General features: G+C 49.8%; 1 long non-coding RNA gene across 2 annotated transcripts; it reads left to right on the forward strand.

Moving 5' to 3' along the window:
- The first annotated feature begins 223 nt into the window (after window positions 1–223).
- Window positions 224–4,714, forward strand: LOC118532705 (uncharacterized). 2 transcript variants are annotated; one of them, XR_013440913.1, is made up of 3 exons: window positions 224–379; window positions 2,434–2,578; window positions 4,030–4,714. It is a non-coding gene; the product is annotated as an uncharacterized LOC118532705 (long non-coding RNA). The 2 variants fall into 2 exon arrangements; XR_004915863.2 differs by lacking the exon at window positions 224–379 and adding an exon at window positions 461–606.
- Window positions 4,715–5,020: the final 306 nt, after the last annotated feature.

Below are 5,020 nucleotides of genomic sequence, written 5' to 3' on the forward strand. Positions count from 1 at the left end.
CTTACAACAGTCTTCCTTGGACGACCCGTCTATGGGATACTTGGGTTCCCCTTTCCTACAGACCTCTGAGGGACGGCAGTAGAGGGAAAAAGGAATACCCCTTAAAAAATAAATAAATAAAATAGAAGGCAGGGAGCCGAGTCCCGGTGCGTTTCCGAGGACTAGCAGGCGCGGCGGCGGCGCGGCAGTCCCGCCGCTTCCCCGTCGGGCGGGCGGCCCCTTGCTCGCCCCCAGCGCCGAGACCCGCTTCCCCGCCGCACAGGCGCAGCGCGACGCCTTCCAGCCTCCCGGAGCTCGCCCTGGAGCCCCGCGGCCCGCTGCACTCGGCTCCCCTCCTCGAGGACGCGCCGGCCGAGGCCCCTCCCCGCCCAGTCCGCGGGTAGGAGCCGGCGCGCGGGCGTGTGGTGGGGAGCGGGGAGAGGGTGCGCTGCGGGGCGCGGGGGTGTCGGGGAGCCCCCCCCTTCCAGGCGGGACGAGTGACAGGGCTCACTCCTGTTCTGGGAGCCCACCCCCAATCCTTGGCTTTCTTCGTGCCTTCCCGGAACACCTAGCTTGTACCCGCGTGGCGCAGGGGAAGCCTCCGTGAACATAGCACTACGTATGGAGGTAAATGGGACGTAAAATGCCGGGGGGAAGCTCTGAGGAGCTAGAGTCCGTTTTACGGGCTCCTTTCTCTCACCGAACCCAGATTTACTACTCAGTACCCTTTACTGGGGGTGCTAGTCTCCCCATTTTACGGAAGGACAGCCAGAGAGATTAAATGGCTTCCCTGGGGCCCTGGCATTGGCTGGCGACGGCCCTTTAAGTAAACGTGGCACACCAAGCTTTTGCTTCATCCCAGCTGCCTCCGGTGAAAAGGGTTACCGTGGAAGCAACAATTAACCCAAGTGCCAAGGTTGTGCTCTCCTTCTTCAGTCCAGATGAAGTGGGAAAAGTGGGAGCACAGCGGGCCGGTTCTCAACCTCTTCTCACCTGCCTTCACCGCTTAGTGACCTCTTGCAGTCACCAGCACCTAGAGCCTGGCAGCCCCTCCTCCACCCCCGATAATATATATATATATATATTTATATTTACATTTCCAGCCTGAACTTCTCTAAACTCCAACCTCCAGTTTTGTTTATTCAGCTGCCTGCTGGATATCTGTGTCCCCTCGAATGTCTAAAAGATGCTCAAATTTAACTTGTTTAGCTTTGCCTCCAAACCTGCTCCATCCATAGTGTTCCCCTTTCCATTAAGAGCAAACCCTTTTTTTAGGAGGTGCTCAGGCCAATAATTTTGAAGCCATCCTTGACTCCTCTTACTTTCACACTCCAAATGCAGCCTACTGGAAAATGCTTCAGTGTATCCAGAATCTGACCATTCCTTATGACATCTGCTACTACCACTTGGGCCTATACCATCATCATTTCTCCCTTAGGCTATTATGATAACTAGTCTCCATGTTTCTACTTTGCTCCCTGGTGTGTACTCTGTGATCCCGTTCTAGCCAGAGTAATCCTGTTTTATAAGGGAGCTTAGAACCCCTAGTGACTCCCCACCTCACTGAGGAGCATAGTCTAAATCCTTCAGTCTACACTCCTGAGTGACCACTCCACCTCTGACCCTTCGACTCCCCTTCTCCTTGCCCAAGTCCCCTCCCCTCCAGCCATGGTATTAGTCCTGCCTTAGGGTCTTTTTTGCACTTGCCATTCCTTCTGACTGGAGGCCCCCCCCCGCCCCCCCCGCCCCCCCCCCCCCCCCCCCCGTCTTAGTTTTCTTTTCCTTTTTCCTGAAATACTGTCTTCTGGGTAAAGTTCCCTCCTCCCCCACCACCTCTTTAACACTGTAACCCCATCCCTGCCTTTTGCTTTTTCTCTGCTTAATTTTTCTCCATGGTACCTAACTTACATACTCAATTTACTTTCATCCCCTTATTGCTTCTATCCTTCCACAAGAATGTAAATAATATATATGAGGGTAAGGATTTTTTAAAACTGCTCTATGTCCAGTGCCTAGAACAGTGCCTGGCACATGGAAGGCACTCAGTAAATATTTGTTTTATTATGAATGAACCCACAATAAAATGGGAGCAAGGGAGTAGCTCCACTATATAGTTCTAGCTCTGTGATCTTGGGTGAGTTACGTAACTGCTCTAAAACTCAGTTTTCTCATCTGTAAAATGATGGTAGATACTCCCTTATAGGGTTATCAATGTTATTAAATAAGTAAATACATATAAAACACTAAACACATAAGAAGAACACAGTAAGTGGTAGTGATTTTTACTGATATGTAGTATTGATAGTGGATATGCAAGTCAGACTTCTAATTGTGCTTATACATATGTCTTATACCTTACCTTTTAGAAGTCCTTTCTCTATTTGTTGTGGTACAATGTAAATAAGAATTAGCATTCTGAAATCTTTTCTTTGTTGTTGATATTTCTTTGTATAGCGCCTTGGAAGTGTGTGGTTTGTGTTACTGCTGACAGCCGAGGGGGAAAAATCTACTTTTTGCTTGGTTTGTGTCAGCATCATTACATACCCTCCTGGTCATCTTCCGTGGAAAGAAAGAATGGGAAATTAGATTCCTTGAGAACGTGAGTTATCCCCTTTTAGGATTTTATCGCAGAAATTCTTCTGAAGATGTAAAAGGATGGGCTGCCGGGTATGGGGTGGAATGGAGCAAGGGCACTTAACTTAAACCTCAGGGGCTGGAAGTGTGCTAGAATTGGGCTTTCCCTTCAGCTCCCCAGCCTGTTTCCTTAGGCAAATCTCCCAAGGGAGGGCTCACTGGATGGGGGGTGGGGAATGTCAGGGAGTAGAGAGATCCTAGGATTTAGTTAGGGAAATTGACCAGTAGGTTAATCCTGCTCTTCCCTCTGGCTGGCCCAGCTTCTCCCATGGCTCCTCCTTCCCCTGGCTTGAGCAACTGTCCACTCTGTTTAGATTGGCAACTGGGCCCCCCTGCCCGTTCTCACTGTGAGACACACTATGTTTGCTGTGTAACTCCCTGACCTCCTACACCCATGTGAGCTCCAACAGGACAGCAATTATTGTCTGTTATATTCCCTGCTTTCTTTCTAGTTCCTAGGACAGGTCAGTATATTCTTGTTGATTGAATGAGCCCTCATACTGAGCTTATTTAATTCTGCCAAGCAGCCCCTGACATTAACTCAACAGTCCTCGTGCCAGAACAGTTTAAATGTGTATCTCATACTGTTCTCACAACAGAACTCAGGTTGTTGTTGTTATAATTCCCTTTTACAAATACGGAAAGTGAAGACCAGTGAGGTTAAGTAACTTGCTCAGGGTCACACAGCAGCTGAAAAATGGTGGAACTAAGGACAGAATCCACACAATCTGGGTCCAGGCCTGAGTCCCAACCATCTTTGGGATGAAGGTCAAGAGGGCTGATAGCAGCATCAAGTTCAGTAAGCCTGTACCCTGACAGGTCTTAAGGTTAAAAGGTGGCCAGAGGCTGCCGCGAACAAAATGTCCCTTTAAAGCTTCCACGGCCCCAGGTGGGTCCCGGACTATAGCCCGCCACCCTGGCGCCAGCGCGGGCCTGATACGTGACCATCAGTCCGCCCAGTCTGCCCATCACTCTGCCCAGCAGAGAAGCCTCTTCAAAAATGTCCTCCCTCCAAAGTTCCTGCTGCTGCTCAAATAACTCGAATTTTCCTCGTGGGGATAAGCAGCGGTCAGTGGGACGTGGGTGAGCCACCAAAGGCCCGACAGATCGAGCCCGGAGCGGTCGCGGGTTTCCCCAGCCAGAGGCTCTGCCACCCTCCGATCCCCTTGGAAGGCCCCGAGGGAGAAATCGTGTCGAGAAGGAAACTAGAAACTGGAACTCCCGACTCTGGGAACTGAGAACCCGACTGTACCGGGCCGGGCGCGCAGTCTGTGCAGGGCGAGGGGGCACGGAGCCCTGGGGGATGCACGCTACCCGCCCGGAGAGGGCGGGGCGCAGGGACCGTGGCGCGCCCCGCATTTAGGGCGCTCGCATCTCATTCCTCGATCTCCTTGTTTCTGTGCTTAAAAAAACCAGGAAACGACTTGGAGGCGGAGAGGTTCACTCTGTGAGTCCGTTTTTCTCAATCCTTGCGGAGATAGAGCGGATGTGGAATCCAGGCTCCCTGCGCTCCGCCCTGCCTCGGGATTCGGTTCTTGCCGCCCGGGCTGCTTGCCTGCGCCGGGAACCCGTCCACCCACCAGGCCTTCGCTGCGCCAGTTTTTAAATGTAGGGAGAAATACAGAGGATACTGAACACAAATTCATTGCGAATGTCACCGAGTTCATTGGAGCTTTTTGGTCATTTTGTGGTTATGTATGTTATTTTTAGTCAAGAGATACTAAAATCATAACCATTCATCCTAAGGGCTTCTGGGAAAATTTGGAGATTAAAATACCTGAAAATTCTGGTAATCCCTGTTCAAGTGAGTCAATTAAAAAGAATTTGTTTACCCACCACCCCCAGGTAGAATCCTAGGAAAGTCAATGAAGAAGTACGCTCAACCTCTATAGTTCTGTTTGGAAACTCAAAACCAACTCCCCCCCCCCCCAAACCCCCGCGCCGCTTTTCAGTTGCAAATTAGAAATCATATTAATTGCCCTAAAATGTAGTGATTTGCCTTATGCAGACGTTTGTTTTTGAACCAGTTTTTGCTTCAGTTTTCTTCCATAGACGTTGTTAACTGATATCACGGAACTATTAAAACAAAACAAAAAACCCAGCTGATTTGTGTTTTTTCTTAGTTATTGCATCTTGTACTCTTGGCTGATTTAAAAAAGGGGGGGAGAGGGCTTATTTTTAAATGAATTTAGAGTAAGAAGTAATTGAGATGTTTGGCAACCTTATGGTAAAACATAATAATGTGCCCCAGGATAAAGGCTAGAATTTAGTTCCGTTTCTTGCTTCATTACTCACCACTTGATGTGGCTCTGACAAGTCCTTCACTGTCCTGGGCCTCAGGCTCTCTCTCCATCAGTAACAAGGGGAGCATCTTAGACATCTACCTGCCTCCTGGGGGTGTTGTAAG

The sequence above is a fragment of the Halichoerus grypus genome, chromosome 9, assembly GCF_964656455.1.
Source record: "Halichoerus grypus chromosome 9, mHalGry1.hap1.1, whole genome shotgun sequence".
NCBI lineage: Eukaryota > Metazoa > Chordata > Mammalia > Carnivora > Phocidae > Halichoerus > Halichoerus grypus.